The sequence below is a fragment of the Lonchura striata genome, unplaced genomic scaffold (genome assembly GCF_046129695.1).
Source record: "Lonchura striata isolate bLonStr1 unplaced genomic scaffold, bLonStr1.mat Scaffold_82, whole genome shotgun sequence".
NCBI classification, from domain to species: domain Eukaryota; kingdom Metazoa; phylum Chordata; class Aves; order Passeriformes; family Estrildidae; genus Lonchura; species Lonchura striata.
The window spans coordinates 2,094,946-2,115,512 of record NW_027461187.1 but is presented as its reverse complement, the minus strand read 5'-3'; positions in this window follow the sequence as shown (position 1 = coordinate 2,115,512).

Genomic DNA, 20,567 nt, shown 5'->3' with positions numbered 1-20,567 from the left:
TGGAGAACCTTCCCACACAATTTCTGTCAACAACATATTGTTTACAATCTTTTATGGGGCTGGACAAACTTGATGTACTAGTGCTTTGTCCAATGTCTTTGGACAGGTGGTCCATTCACTCTCCAATCCAATGTCACCTTTGGGAAAGTATAAAAGTTGGAGTCAGAGAATAAACTTTTCTCTTTACCTTGAAAATAGCAGGTGGCTCGCGTCGTGCTTTCACGTGTCTTATAGCGACAAAGTCACAAGCTGTAAGCAAAGTTAAATGCTGCTAAAAGTTGTTCTTTTGCTAATTTGTGAAGCTTAATAGAAGTTATAAGCGAAGTTGAATATTGTTAAGTGTTATTCCACAGCTCTGTTTAGCTTTTAGGCTGTATTCCTTTTATCCTTGCCCTCACTGTCCTTTCGTCACACACACACACACACACCCACACACACACACACACACACAAACACACAGAGACACACAGACACCGGGACAGTTCTTGACTCCTTTTTGGTTTGATTGCCTGGATTTTGTTTGGTTTTGTTGTTGCTTTGTTTCCTTGGTGTGCCTGAAGTGTCCAGTCAGGAGCAGAGTGACTCTTGCCAAGGAACTCTGTGGTGCTGTCACTTAATATTAAAGCTGTTTTATGCTACTCCCCTGCTGGGGATTTTTAAAGTGCTCTCAAGCCCTCCTTCATAAGAGGGTGAAGGAGCCCTGGCCAAGCTCTGGCCCTGGGGGCACAGGGATGCTGCTAGGGGGTCCCTGTCTCCCTGTTCCAACTGTGACGGCCCTGAGTCCCTGTCCCCGTGTCAGGCTCTGGGCTTGATCTCCTCGAACATCCTCAGCAGGGGGCTGCAGCGCCAGGGGCAGGGGGACCCAGAGGGACACGGGATGCCACCGGGCACGAGCAGCTTTGGACTTCTCTGGGAGGAACTGTGAGTGGGAGCTGGCTTGAAGTGACCTCCCCAGTAAGGTCACAGAGCCCCTGAGATGTCACACTGCCTCCTGGGATGTCACAGCCCACCCTGAGATCTCACAAATCCCCCTTGTGATGTCACAGAGCCAGTGCTGCTCTAGCACTCTGGGATGTCATACAGTTGTGCTGTGATGGCACAGAAGACTCTGGCATTACAAAGTCAGCCCGTGTCACAATCCTCTAGTGCAAGCGGGAATCATGACAGTTCATTTTCCCCATCTCAGAATTAGCAGAAGTAGATAGGCTTATCATGAGAAACCGAATGTGATGAACATGTTAGAAATGCAAGGCTCCAAGTTATTAATTTTTAATTTAATAAAAGTTATTAAGTGTACCAAATATAAACTTTGAGAAAAATGAAAAAAAGCCACTATAAAAAAAAGTCAATGTGGAGCCCGGGATTGCCACCGGGTGAGACACAGGTTTGACAGCTGCAGCAGAGGGTCCTCTATGCTTCACACCGACCGTCCTGTCGTACCCATTTTTATACGATTTTCCTTGCCTGAGCCAGAGTCCCCTTTCTTCCTTTTCAAAGTGCATGTATTCATGTGGAGTTCTTTTCTCTGTGGCAAGTTGAACAATACGTGTCCGGAGAGTGATGAACACCTGTGTTTGCAGTCCCGGAATTCGGATTTGAGATGTACCTCCCTGATGGCTCTGACTATCTCGGTCTCGGATATTTATCGTGTATTTATCGTCCGGGTGTTTCTCGGACAACCTTGATGCATGATCCCTCTCTGGGCTGGCCACTTTCGTTCGCTTGTAAATAAAGTCCTCCCTCTCTCGTCCAGGTGGCTTTGACATGGTGTTGCAATCGCTGTTGCTGGCTTGTGCGATTGAAAAACTTCCTATAAGAGTATAATTTAACAGCACATAACTATAAAAGAGACGACAATTTTATTTGCACAAATTATCCTATAGACATATAACAGTCCTAATGATTCCTTGAGGCCTTGCAGTGTCACAATGTTCTCCATGGTTCCACAGGCCCCACAGTGTCATGTGACTCCTCTGTTCCATGAGTCCTGCAATGTCACAATGGACCTTTGGACCAATGGACCATGGGGCTTTGCAGTGTCACAACGCTCTCCTTTGGCTCCACAGGGTCACAATGGAGCACTGATTACAGGCAGCCTCTCTGTGTTACCCTGGAGCTTTGTTTCCGTGGGGTCTCGCAGTGTCCCAATGGAGCCTTGGCTGGATGGGGCCTCACAGTGTCACAATGATGCCTACATTCCACTGAGGCACACGGCGTCACTAGGGTCCCCTTGCTTCCATGAGGCCCAGCAATGTCACAGTGGTGTCCATGAATCCATGAGGACTCACAGTATCCCAATGGTCTCTTGATCTCACATGGTCCCACAGTGTCCCAATGGTCCCTTGGTCTCACAAGGCCCCACAGTGTCCCAATGGTCACTTCTTCTCACATGGCCCCACAGTGTAACAATGGTCCCTTGGTTCCATGGTTCCTGGTCTGGTGCATTCCCCTTTCCCCTTCTCAGGCCACCCTGCCAGCTGAGAAATGCTCACTGGGCCAGGGCCTTGGCCAGCAGCCCCTGGGCTCAGCTCCTCTGGAGCTCATCACAGACACTGTCTGCTCCAGGCTCAACCCTTCATCCCCTGGGGAGATGCCAAAGCCTCCACAGGGAACATTTCCCTTTGCTCAGGGGAATTTCTCACAGGTGCCTTGTAGTGACTCTTTGTGTCTGTGTGCACACAGGAGTGCCTGTGCTCAGGGAAATGTGGCAGAAATGCTGCTCTCTGAGGGCTTTGATTGCCTTGGATAGCTGAGCCAGTCAGGCCTGGAAGTAAGGTTAAGTCATGTCACCCTGATTCTTAAGATTTTCTAAAGCCTTCTGAGTTTCCATTCTGTTGGAGAACCTTCCCACACAATTTCTGTCAACAACATATTGTTTACAATCTTTTATGGGGCTGGACAAACCTGATGTACTAGTGCTTTGTCCAATGTCTTTGGACAGGTGGTCCATTCACTCTCCAATCCAATGTCACCTTTGGGAAAGTATAAAAGTTGGAGTCAGAGAATAAACTTTTCTCTTTACCTTGAAAATAGCAGGTGGCTCGCGTCGTGCTTTCACGTGTCTTATAGCGACAAAGTCACAAGCTGTAAGCAAAGTTAAATGCTGCTAAGAGTTGTTCTTTTGCTAATTTGTGAAGCTTAATAGAAGTTATAAGCGAAGTTGAATATTGTTAAGTGTTATTCCACAGCTCTGTTTAGCTTTTAGGCTGTATTCCTTTTATCCTTGCCCTCACTGTCCTTTCGTCACACACACACACACACACACACACACACCCCCACACACACACACACACACACAAACACACAGAGACACACAGACACCGGGACAGTTCTTGACTCCTTTTTGGTTTGATTGCCTGGATTTTGTTTGGTTTTCTTGTTGCTTTGTTTCCTTGGTGTGCCTGAAGTGTCCAGTCAGGAGCAGAGTGACTCTTGCCAAGGAACTCTGTGGTGCTGTCACTTAATATTAAAGCTGTTTTATGCTACTCCCCTGCTGGGGATTTTTAAAGTGCTCTCAAGCCCTCCTTCATAAGAGGGTGAAGGAGCCCTGGCCAAGCTCTGGCCCTGGGGGCACAGGGATGCTGCTAGGGGGTCCCTGTCTCCCTGTTCCAACTGTGACGGCCCTGAGTCCCTGTCCCCGTGTCAGGCTCTGGGCTTGATCTCCTCGAACATCCTCAGCAGGGGGCTGCAGCGCCAGGGGCAGGGGGACCCAGAGGGACACGGGATGCCACCGGGCACGAGCAGCTTTGGACTTCTCTGGGAGGAACTGTGAGTGGGAGCTGGCTTGAAGTGACCTCCCCAGTAAGGTCACAGAGCCCCTGAGATGTCACACTGCCTCCTGGGATGTCACAGCCCACCCTGAGATCTCACAAATCCCCCTTGTGATGTCACAGAGCCAGTGCTGCTCTAGCACTCTGGGATGTCATACAGTTGTGCTGTGATGGCACAGAAGACTCTGGCATTACAAAGTCAGCCCGTGTCACAATCCTCTAGTGCAAGCGGGAATCATGACAGTTCATTTTCCCCATCTCAGAATTAGCAGAAGTAGATAGGCTTATCATGAGAAACCGAATGTGATGAACATGTTAGAAATGCAAGGCTCCAAGTTATTAATTTTTAATTTAATAAAAGTTATTAAGTGTACCAAATATAAACTTTGAGAAAAATGAAAAAAAGCCACTATAAAAAAAAGTCAATGTGGAGCCCGGGATTGCCACCGGGTGAGACACAGGTTTGACAGCTGCAGCAGAGGGTCCTCTATGCTTCACACCGACCGTCCTGTCTGACCCATTTTTATACGATTTTCCTTGCCTGAGCCAGAGTCCCCTTTCTTCCTTTTCAAAGTGCATGTATTCATGTGGAGTTCTTTTCTCTGTGGCAAGTTGAACAATACGTGTCCGGAGAGTGATGAACACCTGTGTTTGCAGTCCCGGAATTCGGATTTGAGATGTACCTCCCTGATGGCTCTGACTATCTCGGACTCGGATATTTATCGTGTATTTATCGTCCGGGTGTTTCTCGGACAACCTTGATGCATGATCCCTCTCTGGGCTGGCCACTTTCGTTCGCTTGTAAATAAAGTCCTCCCTCTCTCGTCCAGGTGGCTTTGACATGGTGTTGCAATCGCTGTTGCTGGCTTGTGCGATTGAAAAACTTCCTATAAGAGTATAATTTAACAGCACATAACTATAAAAGAGACGACAATTTTATTTGCACGAATTATCCTATAGACATATAACAGTCCTAATGATTCCTTGAGGCCTTGCAGTGTCACAATGTTCTCCATGGTTCCACAGGCCCCACAGTGTCATGTGACTCCTCTGTTCCATGAGTCCTGCAATGTCACAATGGACCTTTGGACCAATGGACCATGGGGCTTTGCAGTGTCACAACGCTCTCCTTTGGCTCCACAGGGTCACAATGGAGCACTGATTACAGGCAGCCTCTCTGTGTTACCCTGGAGCTTTGTTTCCGTGGGGTCTCGCAGTGTCCCAATGGAGCCTTGGCTGGATGGGGCCTCACAGTGTCACAATGATGCCTACATTCAACTGAGGCACACGGCGTCACTAGGGTCCCCTTGCTTCCATGAGGCCCAGCAATGTCACAGTGGTGTCCATGAATCCATGAGGACTCACAGTATCCCAATGGTCTCTTGATCTCACATGGTCCCACAGTGTCCCAATGGTCCCTTGGTCTCACAAGGCCCCACAGTGTCCCAATGGTCACTTCTTCTCACATGGCCCCTCAGTGTAACAATGGTCCCTTGGTTCCATGGTTCCTGGTCTGGTGCATTCCCCTTTCCCCTTCTCAGGCCACCCTGCCAGCTGAGAAATGCTCACTGGGCCAGGGCCTTGGCCAGCAGCCCCTGGGCTCAGCTCCTCTGGAGCTCATCACAGACACTGTCTGCTCCAGGCTCAACCCTTCATTTCCGGGGGAGATGCCAAAGCCTCCACAGGGAACATTTCCCTTTGCTCAGGGGAATTTCTCACAGGTGCCTTGTAGTGACTCTTTGTGTCTGTGTGCACACAGGAGTGCCTGTGCTCAGGGAAATGTGGCAGAAATGCTGCTCTCTGAGGGCTTTGATTGCCTTGGATAGCTGAGCCAGTCAGGCCTGGAAGTAAGGTTAAGTCATGTCACCCTGATTCTTAAGATTTTCTAAAGCCTTCTGAGTTTCCATTCTGTTGGAGAACCTTCCCACACAATTTCTGTCAACAACATATTGTTTACAATCTTTTATGGGGCTGGACAAACTTGATGTACTAGTGCTTTGTCCAATGTCTTTGGACAGGTGGTCCATTCACTCTCCAATCCAATGTCACCTTTGGGAAAGTATAAAAGTTGGAGTCAGAGAATAAACTTTTCTCTTTACCTTGAAAATAGCAGGTGGCTCGCGTCGTGCTTTCACGTGTCTTATAGCGACAAAGTCACAAGCTGTAAGCAAAGTTAAATGCTGCTAAGAGTTGTTCTTTTGCTAATTTGTGAAGCTTAATAGAAGTTATAAGCGAAGTTGAATATTGTTAAGTGTTATTCCACAGCTCTGTTTAGCTTTTAGGCTGTATTCCTTTTATCCTTGCCCTCACTGTCCTTTCGTCACACACACACACACACACACACACACCCACACACACACACACACACACACAAACACACAGAGACACACAGACACCGGGACAGTTCTTGACTCCTTTTTGGTTTGATTGCCTGGATTTTGTTTGGTTTTGTTGTTGCTTTGTTTCCTTGGTGTGCCTGAAGTGTCCAGTCAGGAGCAGAGTGACTCTTGCCAAGGAACTCTGTGGTGCTGTCACTTAATATTAAAGCTGTTTTATGCTACTCCCCTGCTGGGGATTTTTAAAGTGCTCTCAAGCCCTCCTTCATAAGAGGGTGAAGGAGCCCTGGCCAAGCTCTGGCCCTGGGGGCACAGGGATGCTGCTAGGGGGTCCCTGTCTCCCTGTTCCAACTGTGACGGCCCTGAGTCCCTGTCCCCGTGTCAGGCTCTGGGCTTGATCTCCTCGAACATCCTCAGCAGGGGGCTGCAGCGCCAGGGGCAGGGGGACCCAGAGGGACACGGGATGCCACCGGGCACGAGCAGCTTTGGACTTCTCTGGGAGGAACTGTGAGTGGGAGCTGGCTTGAAGTGACCTCCCCAGTAAGGTCACAGAGCCCCTGAGATGTCACACTGCCTCCTGGGATGTCACAGCCCACCCTGAGATCTCACAAATCCCCCTTGTGATGTCACAGAGCCAGTGCTGCTCTAGCACTCTGGGATGTCATACAGTTGTGCTGTGATGGCACAGAAGACTCTGGCATTACAAAGTCAGCCCGTGTCACAATCCTCTAGTGCAAGCGGGAATCATGACAGTTCATTTTCCCCATCTCAGAATTAGCAGAAGTAGATAGGCTTATCATGAGAAACCGAATGTGATGAACATGTTAGAAATGCAAGGCTCCAAGTTATTAATTTTTAATTTAATAAAAGTTATTAAGTGTACCAAATATAAACTTTGAGAAAAATGAAAAAAAGCCACTATAAAAAAAAGTCAATGTGGAGCCCGGGATTGCCACCGGGTGAGACACAGGTTTGACAGCTGCAGCAGAGGGTCCTCTATGCTTCACACCGACCGTCCTGTCTGACCCATTTTTATACCATTTTCCTTGCCTGAGCCAGAGTCCCCTTTCTTCCTTTTCAAAGTGCATGTATTCATGTGGAGTTCTTTTCTCTGTGGCAAGTTGAACAATACGTGTCCGGAGAGTGATGAACACCTGTGTTTGCAGTCCCGGAATTCGGATTTGAGATGTACCTCCCTGATGGCTCTGACTATCTCGGACTCGGATATTTATCGTGTATTTATCGTCCGGGTGTTTCTCGGACAACCTTGATGCATGATCCCTCTCTGGGCTGGCCACTTTCGTTCGCTTGTAAATAAAGTCCTCCCTCTCTCGTCCAGGTGGCTTTGACATGGTGTTGCAATCGCTGTTGCTGGCTTGTGCGATTGAAAAACTTCCTATAAGAGTATAATTTAACAGCACATAACTATAAAAGAGACGACAATTTTATTTGCACGAATTATCCTATAGACATATAACAGTCCTAATGATTCCTTGAGGCCTTGCAGTGTCACAATGTTCTCCATGGTTCCACAGGCCCCACAGTGTCATGTGACTCCTCTGTTCCATGAGTCCTGCAATGTCACAATGGACCTTTGGACCAATGGACCATGGGGCTTTGCAGTGTCACAACGCTCTCCTTTGGCTCCACAGGGTCACAATGGAGCACTGATTACAGGCAGCCTCTCTGTGTTACCCTGGAGCTTTGTTTCCGTGGGGTCTCGCAGTGTCCCAATGGAGCCTTGGCTGGATGGGGCCTCACAGTGTCACAATGATGCCTACATTCCACTGAGGCACACGGCGTCACTAGGGTCCCCTTGCTTCCATGAGGCCCAGCAATGTCACAGTGGTGTCCATGAATCCATGAGGACTCACAGTATCCCAATGGTCTCTTGATCTCACATGGTCCCACAGTGTCCCAATGGTCCCTTGGTCTCACAAGGCCCCACAGTGTCCCAATGGTCACTTCTTCTCACATGGCCCCACAGTGTAACAATGGTCCCTTGGTTCCATGGTTCCTGGTCTGGTGCATTCCCCTTTCCCCTTCTCAGGCCACCCTGCCAGCTGAGAAATGCTCACTGGGCCAGGGCCTTGGCCAGCAGCCCCTGGGCTCAGCTCCTCTGGAGCTCATCACAGACACTGTCTGCTCCAGGCTCAACCCTTCATCCCCTGGGGAGATGCCAAAGCCTCCACAGGGAACATTTCCCTTTGCTCAGGGGAATTTCTCACAGGTGCCTTGTAGTGACTCTTTGTGTCTGTGTGCACACAGGAGTGCCTGTGCTCAGGGAAATGTGGCAGAAATGCTGCTCTCTGAGGGCTTTGATTGCCTTGGATAGCTGAGCCAGTCAGGCCTGGAAGTAAGGTTAAGTCATGTCACCCTGATTCTTAAGATTTTCTAAAGCCTTCTGAGTTTCCATTCTGTTGGAGAACCTTCCCACACAATTTCTGTCAACAACATATTGTTTACAATCTTTTATGGGGCTGGACAAACTTGATGTACTAGTGCTTTGTCCAATGTCTTTGGACAGGTGGTCCATTCACTCTCCAATCCAATGTCACCTTTGGGAAAGTATAAAAGTTGGAGTCAGAGAATAAACTTTTCTCTTTACCTTGAAAATAGCAGGTGGCTCGCGTCGTGCTTTCACGTGTCTTATAGCGACAAAGTCACAAGCTGTAAGCAAAGTTAAATGCTGCTAAGAGTTGTTCTTTTGCTAATTTGTGAAGCTTAATAGAAGTTATAAGCGAAGTTGAATATTGTTAAGTGTTATTCCACAGCTCTGTTTAGCTTTTAGGCTGTATTCCTTTTATCCTTGCCCTCACTGTCCTTTCGTCACACACACACACACACACACACACACACACCCACACACACACACACACACACAAACACACAGAGACACACAGACACCGGGACAGTTCTTGACTCCTTTTTGGTTTGATTGCCTGGATTTTGTTTGGTTTTGTTGTTGCTTTGTTTCCTTGGTGTGCCTGAAGTGTCCAGTCAGGAGCAGAGTGACTCTTGCCAAGGAACTCTGTGGTGCTGTCACTTAATATTAAAGCTGTTTTATGCTACTCCCCTGCTGGGGATTTTTAAAGTGCTCTCAAGCCCTCCTTCATAAGAGGGTGAAGGAGCCCTGGCCAAGCTCTGGCCCTGGGGGCACAGGGATGCTGCTAGGGGGTCCCTGTCTCCCTGTTCCAACTTTGACGGCCCTGAGTCCCTGTCCCCGTGTCAGGCTCTGGGCTTGATCTCCTCGAACATCCTCAGCAGGGGGCTGCAGCGCCAGGGGCAGGGGGACCCAGAGGGACACGGGATGCCACCGGGCACGAGCAGCTTTGGACTTCTCTGGGAGGAACTGTGAGTGGGAGCTGGCTTGAAGTGACCTCCCCAGTAAGGTCACAGAGCCCCTGAGATGTCACACTGCCTCCTGGGATGTCACAGCCCACCCTGAGATCTCACAAATCCCCCTTGTGATGTCACAGAGCCAGTGCTGCTCTAGCACTCTGGGATTTCATACAGTTGTGCTGTGATGGCACAGAAGACTCTGGCATTACAAAGTCAGCCCGTGTCACAATCCTCTAGTGCAAGCGGGAATCATGACAGTTCATTTTCCCCATCTCAGAATTAGCAGAAGTAGATAGGCTTATCATGAGAAACCGAATGTGATGAACATGTTAGAAATGCAAGGCTCCAAGTTATTAATTTTTAATTTAATAAAAGTTATTAAGTGTACCAAATATAAACTTTGAGAAAAATGAAAAAAAGCCACTATAAAAAAAAGTCAATGTGGAGCCCGGGATTGCCACCGGGTGAGACACAGGTTTGACAGCTGCAGCAGAGGGTCCTCTATGCTTCACACCGACCGTCCTGTCTGACCCATTTTTATACGATTTTCCTTGCCTGAGCCAGAGTCCCCTTTCTTCCTTTTCAAAGTGCATGTATTCATGTGGAGTTCTTTTCTCTGTGGCAAGTTGAACAATACGTGTCCGGAGAGTGATGAACACCTGTGTTTGCAGTCCCGGAATTCGGATTTGAGATGTACCTCCCTGATGGCTCTGACTATCTCGGACTCGGATATTTATCGTGTATTTATCGTCCGGGTGTTTCTCGGACAACCTTGATGCATGATCCCTCTCTGGGCTGGCCACTTTCGTTCGCTTGTAAATAAAGTCCTCCCTCTCTCGTCCAGGTGGCTTTGACATGGTGTTGCAATCGCTGTTGCTGGCTTGTGCGATTGAAAAACTTCCTATAAGAGTATAATTTAACAGCACATAACTATAAAAGAGACGACAATTTTATTTGCACGAATTATCCTATAGACATATAACAGTCCTAATGATTCCTTGAGGCCTTGCAGTGTCACAATGTTCTCCATGGTTCCACAGGCCCCACAGTGTCATGTGACTCCTCTGTTCCATGAGTCCTGCAATGTCACAATGGACCTTTGGACCAATGGACCATGGGGCTTTGCAGTGTCACAACGCTCTCCTTTGGCTCCACAGGGTCACAATGGAGCACTGATTACAGGCAGCCTCTCTGTGTTACCCTGGAGCTTTGTTTCCGTGGGGTCTCGCAGTGTCCCAATGGAGCCTTGGCTGGATGGGGCCTCACAGTGTCACAATGATGCCTACATTCCACTGAGGCACACGGCGTCACTAGGGTCCCCTTGCTTCCATGAGGCCCAGCAATGTCACAGTGGTGTCCATGAATCCATGAGGACTCACAGTATCCCAATGGTCTCTTGATCTCACATGGTCCCACAGTGTCCCAATGGTCCCTTGGTCTCACAAGGCCCCACAGTGTCCCAATGGTCACTTCTTCTCACATGGCCCCTCAGTGTAACAATGGTCCCTTGGTTCCATGGTTCCTGGTCTGGTGCATTCCCCTTTCCCCTTCTCAGGCCACCCTGCCAGCTGAGAAATGCTCACTGGGCCAGGGCCTTGGCCAGCAGCCCCTGGGCTCAGCTCCTCTGGAGCTCATCACAGACACTGTCTGCTCCAGGCTCAACCCTTCATTTCCGGGGGAGATGCCAAAGCCTCCACAGGGAACATTTCCCTTTGCTCAGGGGAATTTCTCACAGGTGCCTTGTAGTGACTCTTTGTGTCTGTGTGCACACAGGAGTGCCTGTGCTCAGGGAAATGTGGCAGAAATGCTGCTCTCTGAGGGCTTTGATTGCCTTGGATAGCTGAGCCAGTCAGGCCTGGAAGTAAGGTTAAGTCATGTCACCCTGATTCTTAAGATTTTCTAAAGCCTTCTGAGTTTCCATTCTGTTGGAGAACCTTCCCACACAATTTCTGTCAACAACATATTGTTTACAATCTTTTATGGGGCTGGACAAACTTGATGTACTAGTGCTTTGTCCAATGTCTTTGGACAGGTGGTCCATTCACTCTCCAATCCAATGTCACCTTTGGGAAAGTATAAAAGTTGGAGTCAGAGAATAAACTTTTCTCTTTACCTTGAAAATAGCAGGTGGCTCGCGTCGTGCTTTCACGTGTCTTATAGCGACAAAGTCACAAGCTGTAAGCAAAGTTAAATGCTGCTAAGAGTTGTTCTTTTGCTAATTTGTGAAGCTTAATAGAAGTTATAAGCGAAGTTGAATATTGTTAAGTGTTATTCCACAGCTCTGTTTAGCTTTTAGGCTGTATTCCTTTTATCCTTGCCCTCACTGTCCTTTCGTCACACACACACACACACACACACACACCCACACACACACACACACACACACAAACACACAGAGACACACAGACACCGGGACAGTTCTTGACTCCTTTTTGGTTTGATTGCCTGGATTTTGTTTGGTTTTGTTGTTGCTTTGTTTCCTTGGTGTGCCTGAAGTGTCCAGTCAGGAGCAGAGTGACTCTTGCCAAGGAACTCTGTGGTGCTGTCACTTAATATTAAAGCTGTTTTATGCTACTCCCCTGCTGGGGATTTTTAAAGTGCTCTCAAGCCCTCCTTCATAAGAGGGTGAAGGAGCCCTGGCCAAGCTCTGGCCCTGGGGGCACAGGGATGCTGCTAGGGGGTCCCTGTCTCCCTGTTCCAACTGTGACGGCCCTGAGTCCCTGTCCCCGTGTCAGGCTCTGGGCTTGATCTCCTCGAACATCCTCAGCAGGGGGCTGCAGCGCCAGGGGCAGGGGGACCCAGAGGGACACGGGATGCCACCGGGCACGAGCAGCTTTGGACTTCTCTGGGAGGAACTGTGAGTGGGAGCTGGCTTGAAGTGACCTCCCCAGTAAGGTCACAGAGCCCCTGAGATGTCACACTGCCTCCTGGGATGTCACAGCCCACCCTGAGATCTCACAAATCCCCCTTGTGATGTCACAGAGCCAGTGCTGCTCTAGCACTCTGGGATGTCATACAGTTGTGCTGTGATGGCACAGAAGACTCTGGCATTACAAAGTCAGCCCGTGTCACAATCCTCTAGTGCAAGCGGGAATCATGACAGTTCATTTTCCCCATCTCAGAATTAGCAGAAGTAGATAGGCTTATCATGAGAAACCGAATGTGATGAACATGTTAGAAATGCAAGGCTCCAAGTTATTAATTTTTAATTTAATAAAAGTTATTAAGTGTACCAAATATAAACTTTGAGAAAAATGAAAAAAAGCCACTATAAAAAAAAGTCAATGTGGAGCCCGGGATTGCCACCGGGTGAGACACAGGTTTGACAGCTGCAGCAGAGGGTCCTCTATGCTTCACACCGACCGTCCTGTCTGACCCATTTTTATACCATTTTCCTTGCCTGAGCCAGAGTCCCCTTTCTTCCTTTTCAAAGTGCATGTATTCATGTGGAGTTCTTTTCTCTGTGGCAAGTTGAACAATACGTGTCCGGAGAGTGATGAACACCTGTGTTTGCAGTCCCGGAATTCGGATTTGAGATGTACCTCCCTGATGGCTCTGACTATCTCGGACTCGGATATTTATCGTGTATTTATCGTCCGGGTGTTTCTCGGACAACCTTGATGCATGATCCCTCTCTGGGCTGGCCACTTTCGTTCGCTTGTAAATAAAGTCCTCCCTCTCTCGTCCAGGTGGCTTTGACATGGTGTTGCAATCGCTGTTGCTGGCTTGTGCGATTTAAAAACTTCCTATAAGAGTATAATTTAACAGCACATAACTATAAAAGAGACGACAATTTTATTTGCACGAATTATCCTATAGACATATAACAGTCCTAATGATTCCTTGAGGCCTTGCAGTGTCACAATGTTCTCCATGGTTCCACAGGCCCCACAGTGTCATGTGACTCCTCTGTTCCATGAGTCCTGCAATGTCACAATGGACCTTTGGACCAATGGACCATGGGGCTTTGCAGTGTCACAACGCTCTCCTTTGGCTCCACAGGGTCACAATGGAGCACTGATTACAGGCAGCCTCTCTGTGTTACCCTGGAGCTTTGTTTCCGTGGGGTCTCGCAGTGTCCCAATGGAGCCTTGGCTGGATGGGGCCTCACAGTGTCACAATGATGCCTACATTCAACTGAGGCACACGGCGTCACTAGGGTCCCCTTGCTTCCATGAGGCCCAGCAATGTCACAGTGGTGTCCATGAATCCATGAGGACTCACAGTATCCCAATGGTCTCTTGATCTCACATGGTCCCACAGTGTCCCAATGGTCCCTTGGTCTCACAAGGCCCCACAGTGTCCCAATGGTCACTTCTTCTCACATGGCCCCACAGTGTAACAATGGTCCCTTGGTTCCATGGTTCCTGGTCTGGTGCATTCCCCTTTCCCCTTCTCAGGCCACCCTGCCAGCTGAGAAATGCTCACTGGGCCAGGGCCTTGGCCAGCAGCCCCTGGGCTCAGCTCCTCTGGAGCTCATCACAGACACTGTCTGCTCCAGGCTCAACCCTTCATCCCCTGGGGAGATGCCAAAGCCTCCACAGGGAACATTTCCCTTTGCTCAGGGGAATTTCTCACAGGTGCCTTGTAGTGACTCTTTGTGTCTGTGTGCACACAGGAGTGCCTGTGCTCAGGGAAATGTGGCAGAAATGCTGCTCTCTGAGGGCTTTGATTGCCTTGGATAGCTGAGCCAGTCAGGCCTGGAAGTAAGGTTAAGTCATGTCACCCTGATTCTTAAGATTTTCTAAAGCCTTCTGAGTTTCCATTCTGTTGGAGAACCTTCCCACACAATTTCTGTCAACAACATATTGTTTACAATCTTTTATGGGGCTGGACAAACTTGATGTACTAGTGCTTTGTCCAATGTCTTTGGACAGGTGGTCCATTCACTCTCCAATCCAATGTCACCTTTGGGAAAGTATAAAAGTTGGAGTCAGAGAATAAACTTTTCTCTTTACCTTGAAAATAGCAGGTGGCTCGCGTCGTGCTTTCACGTGTCTTATAGCGACAAAGTCACAAGCTGTAAGCAAAGTTAAATGCTGCTAAGAGTTGTTCTTTTGCTAATTTGTGAAGCTTAATAGAAGTTATAAGCGAAGTTGAATATTGTTAAGTGTTATTCCACAGCTCTGTTTAGCTTTTAGGCTGTATTCCTTTTATCCTTGCCCTCACTGTCCTTTCGTCACACACACACACACACACACACACACACACCCACACACACACACACACACACAAACACACAGAGACACACAGACACCGGGACAGTTCTTGACTCCTTTTTGGTTTGATTGCCTGGATTTTGTTTGGTTTTGTTGTTGCTTTGTTTCCTTGGTGTGCCTGAAGTGTCCAGTCAGGAGCAGAGTGACTCTTGCCAAGGAACTCTGTGGTGCTGTCACTTAATATTAAAGCTGTTTTATGCTACTCCCCTGCTGGGGATTTTTAAAGTGCTCTCAAGCCCTCCTTCATAAGAGGGTGAAGGAGCCCTGGCCAAGCTCTGGCCCTGGGGGCACAGGGATGCTGCTAGGGGGTCCCTGTCTCCCTGTTCCAACTGTGACGGCCCTGAGTCCCTGTCCCCGTGTCAGGCTCTGGGCTTGATCTCCTCGAACATCCTCAGCAGGGGGCTGCAGCGCCAGGGGCAGGGGGACCCAGAGGGACACGGGATGCCACCGGGCACGAGCAGCTTTGGACTTCTCTGGGAGGAACTGTGAGTGGGAGCTGGCTTGAAGTGACCTCCCCAGTAAGGTCACAGAGCCCCTGAGATGTCACACTGCCTCCTGGGATGTCACAGCCCACCCTGAGATCTCACAAATCCCCCTTGTGATGTCACAGAGCCAGTGCTGCTCTAGCACTCTGGGATGTCATATAGTTGCGCTGTGATGGCACAGAAGACTCTGGCATCACAAAGTCAGCCCGTGTCACAATCCTTTAGTGCAAGCGGGAATCATGACAGTTCATTTTCCACATCTCAGAATTAGCAGAAGTAGATAGGCTTATCATGAGAAACCGAATGTGATGAACATGTTAGAAATGCAAGGCTCCAAGTTATTAATTTTTAATTTAATAAAAGTTATTAAGTGTACCAAATATAAACTTTGAGAAAAATGAAAAAAAGACACTATAAAAAAAAGTCAATGTGGAGCCCGGGATTGCCACCGGGTGAGACACAGGTTTGACAGCTGCAGCAGAGGGTCCTCTATGCTTCACACCGACCGTCCTGTCTGACCCATTTTTATACGATTTTCCTTGCCTGAGCCAGAGTCCCCTTTCTTCCTTTTCAAAGTGCATGTATTCATGTGGAGTTCTTTTCTCTGTGGCAAGTTGAACAATACGTGTCCGGAGAGTGATGAACACCTGTGTTTGCAGTCCCGGAATTCGGATTTGAGATGTACCTCCCTGATGGCTCTGACTATCTCGGACTCGGATATTTATCGTGTATTTATCGTCCGGGTGTTTCTCGGACAACCTTGATGCATGATCCCTCTCTGGGCTGGCCACTTTCGTTCGCTTGTAAATAAAGTCCTCCCTCTCTCGTCCAGGTGGCTTTGACATGGTGTTGCAATCGCTGTTGCTGGCTTGTGCGATTTAAAAACTTCCTATAAGAGTATAATTTAACAGCACATAACTATAAAAGAGACGACAATTTTATTTGCACGAATTATCCTATAGACATATAACAGTCCTAATGATTCCTTGAGGCCTTGCAGTGTCACAATGTTCTCCATGGTTCCACAGGCCCCACAGTGTCATGTGACTCCTCTGTTCCATGAGTCCTGCAATGTCACAATGGACCTTTGGACCAATGGACCATGGGGCTTTGCAGTGTCACAACGCTCTCCTTTGGCTCCACAGGGTCACAATGGAGCACTGATTACAGGCAGCCTCTCTGTGTTACCCTGGAGCTTTGTTTCCGTGGGGTCTCGCAGTGTCCCAATGGAGCCTTGGCTGGATGGGGCCTCACAGTGTCACAATGATGCCTACATTCAACTGAGGCACACGGCGTCACTAGGGTCCCCTTGCTTCCATGAGGCCCAGCAATGTCACAGTGGTGTCCATGAATCCATGAGGACTCACAGTATCCCAATGGTCTCTTGATCTCACATGGTCCCACAGTGTCCCAATGGTCCCTTGGTCTCACAAGGCCCCACAGTGTCCCAATGGTCACTTCTTCTCACATGGCCCCACAGTGTAACAATGGTCCCTTGGTTCCATGGTTCCTGGTCTGGTGCATTCCCCTTTCCCCTTCTCAGGCCACCCTGCCAGCTGAGAAATGCTCACTGGGCCAGGGCCTTGGCCAGCAGCCCCTGGGCTCAGCTCCTCTGGAGCTCATCACAGACACTGTCTGCTCCAGGCTCAACCCTTCATCCCCTGGGGAGATGCCAAAGCCTCCACAGGGAACATTTCCCTTTGCTCAGGGGAATTTCTCACAGGTGCCTTGTAGTGACTCTTTGTGTCTGTGTGCACACAGGAGTGCCTGTGCTCAGGGAAATGTGGCAGAAATGCTGCTCTCTGAGGGCTTTGATTGCCTTGGATAGCTGAGCCAGTCAGGCCTGGAAGTAAGGTTAAGTCATGTCACCCTGATTCTTAAGATTTTCTAAAGCCTTCTGAGTTTCCATTCTGTTGGAGAACCTTCCCACACAATTTCTGTCAACAACATATTGTTTACAATCTTTTATGGGGCTGGACAAACTTGATGTACTAGTGCTTTGTCCAATGTCTTTGGACAGGTGGTCCATTCACTCTCCAATCCAATGTCACCTTTGGGAAAGTATAAAAGTTGGAGTCAGAGAATAAACTTTTCTCTTTACCTTGAAAATAGCAGGTGGCTCGCGTCGTGCTTTCACGTGTCTTATAGCGACAAAGTCACAAGCTGTAAGCAAAGTTAAATGCTGCTAAGAGTTGTTCTTTTGCTAATTTGTGAAGCTTAATAGAAGTTATAAGCGAAGTTGAATATTGTTAAGTGTTATTCCACAGCTCTGTTTAGCTTTTAGGCTGTATTCCTTTTATCCTTGCCCTCACTGTCCTTTCGTCACACACACACACACACACACACACACACACCCACACACACACACACACACACAAACACACAGAGACACACAGACACCGGGACAGTTCTTGACTCCTTTTTGGTTTGATTGCCTGGATTTTGTTTGGTTTTGTTGTTGCTTTGTTTCCTTGGTGTGCCTGAAGTGTCCAGTCAGGAGCAGAGTGACTCTTGCCAAGGAACTCTGTGGTGCTGTCACTTAATATTAAAGCTGTTTTATGCTACTCCCCTGCTGGGGATTTTTAAAGTGCTCTCAAGCCCTCCTTCATAAGAGGGTGAAGGAGCCCTGGCCAAGCTCTGGCCCTGGGGGCACAGGGATGCTGCTAGGGGGTCCCTGTCTCCCTGTTCCAACTTTGACGGCCCTGAGTCCCTGTCCCCGTGTCAGGCTCTGGGCTTGATCTCCTCGAACATCCTCAGCAGGGGGCTGCAGCGCCAGGGGCAGGGGGACCCAGAGGGACACGGGATGCCACCGGGCACGAGCAGCTTTGGACTTCTCTGGGAGGAACTGTGAGTGGGAGCTGGCTTGAAGTGACCTCCCCAGTAAGGTCACAGAGCCCCTGAGATGTCACACTGCCTCCTGGGATGTCACAGCCCACCCTGAGATCTCACAAATCCCCCTTGTGATGTCACAGAGCCAGTGCTGCTCTATCACTCTGGGATGTCATACAGTTGTGCTGTGATGGCACAGAAGACTCTGGCATTACAAAGTCAGCCCGTGTCACAATCCTCTAGTGCAAGCGGGAATCATGACAGTTCATTTTCCCCATCTCAGAATTAGCAGAAGTAGATAGGCTTATCATGAGAAACCGAATGTGATGAACATGTTAGAAATGCAAGGCTCCAAGTTATTAATTTTTAATTTAATAAAAGTTATTAAGTGTACCAAATATAAACTTTGAGAAAAATGAAAAAAAGCCACTATAAAAAAAAGTCAATGTGGAGCCCGGGATTGCCACCGGGTGAGACACAGGTTTGACAGCTGCAGCAGAGGGTCCTCTATGCTTCACACCGACCGTCCTGTCTGACCCATTTTTATACGATTTTCCTTGCCTGAGCCAGAGTCCCCTTTCTTCCTTTTCAAAGTGCATGTATTCATGTGGAGTTCTTTTCTCTGTGGCAAGTTGAACAATACGTGTCCGGAGAGTGATGAACACCTGTGTTTGCAGTCCCGGAATTCGGATTTGAGATGTACCTCCCTGATGGCTCTGACTATCTCGGACTCGGATATTTATCGTGTATTTATCGTCCGGGTGTTTCTCGGACAACCTTGATGCATGATCCCTCTCTGGGCTGGCCACTTTCGTTCGCTTGTAAATAAAGTCCTCCCTCTCTCGTCCAGGTGGCTTTGACATGGTGTTGCAATCGCTGTTGCTGGCTTGTGCGATTTAAAAACTTCCTATAAGAGTATAATTTAACAGCACATAACTATAAAAGAGACGACAATTTTATTTGCACGAATTATCCTATAGACATATAACAGTCCTAATGATTCCTTGAGGCCTTGCAGTGTCACAATGTTCTCCATGGTTCCACAGGCCCCACAGTGTCATGTGACTCCTCTGTTCCATGAGTCCTGCAATGTCACAATGGACCTTTGGACCAATGGACCATGGGGCTTTGCAGTGTCACAACGCTCTCCTTTGGCTCCACAGGGTCACAATGGAGCACTGATTACAGGCAGCCTCTCTGTGTTACCCTGGAGCTTTGTTTCCGTGGGGTCTCGCAGTGTCCCAATGGAGCCTTGGCTGGATGGGGCCTCACAGTGTCACAATGATGCCTACATTCAACTGAGGCACACGGCGTCACTAGGGTCCCCTTGCTTCCATGAGGCCCAGCAATGTCACAGTGGTGTCCATGAATCCATGAGGACTCACAGTATCCCAATGGTCTCTTGATCTCACATGGTCCCACAGTGTCCCAATGGTCCCTTGGTCTCACAAGGCCCCACAGTGTCCCAATGGTCACTTCTTCTCACATGGCCCCTCAGTGTAACAATGGTCCCTTGGTTCCATGGTTCCTGGTCTGGTGCATTCCCCTTTCCCCTTCTCAGGCCACCCTGCCAGCTGAGAAATGCTCACTGGGCCAGGGCCTTGGCCAGCAGCCCCTGGGCTCAGCTCCTCTGGAGCTCATCACAGACACTGTCTGCTCCAGGCTCAACCCTTCATTTCCGGGGGAGATGCCAAAGCCTCCACAGGGAACATTTCCCTTTGCTCAGGGGAATTTCTCACAGGTGCCTTGTAGTGACTCTTTGTGTCTGTGTGCACACAGGAGTGCCTGTGCTCAGGGAAATGTGGCAGAAATGCTGCTCTCTGAGGGCTTTGATTGCCTTGGATAGCTGAGCCAGTCAGGCCTGGAAGTAAGGTTAAGTCATGTCACCCTGATTCTTAAGATTTTCTAAAGCCTTCTGAGTTTCCATTCTGTTGGAGAACCTTCCCACACAATTTCTGTCAACAACATATTGTTTACAATCTTTTATGGGGCTGGACAAACTTGATGTACTAGTGCTTTGTCCAATGTCTTTGGACAGGTGGTCCATTCACTCTCCAATCCAATGTCACCTTTGGGAAAGTATAAAAGTTGGAGTCAGAGAATAAACTTTTCTCTTTACCTTGAAAATAGCAGGTGGCTCGCGTCGTGCTTTCACGTGTCTTATAGCGACAAAGTCACAAGCTGTAAGCAAAGTTAAATGCTGCTAAGAGTTGTTCTTTTGCTAATTTGTGAAGCTTAATAGAAGTTATAAGCGAAGTTGAATATTGTTAAGTGTTATTCCACAGCTCTGTTTAGCTTTTAGGCTGTATTCCTTTTATCCTTGCCCTCACTGTCCTTTCGTCACACACACACACACACACACACACACCCACACACACACACACACACACACAAACACACAGAGACACACAGACACCGGGACAGTTCTTGACTCCTTTTTGGTTTGATTGCCTGGATTTTGTTTGGTTTTGTTGTTGCTTTGTTTCCTTGGTGTGCCTGAAGTGTCCAGTCAGGAGCAGAGTGACTCTTGCCAAGGAACTCTGTGGTGCTGTCACTTAATATTAAAGCTGTTTTATGCTACTCCCC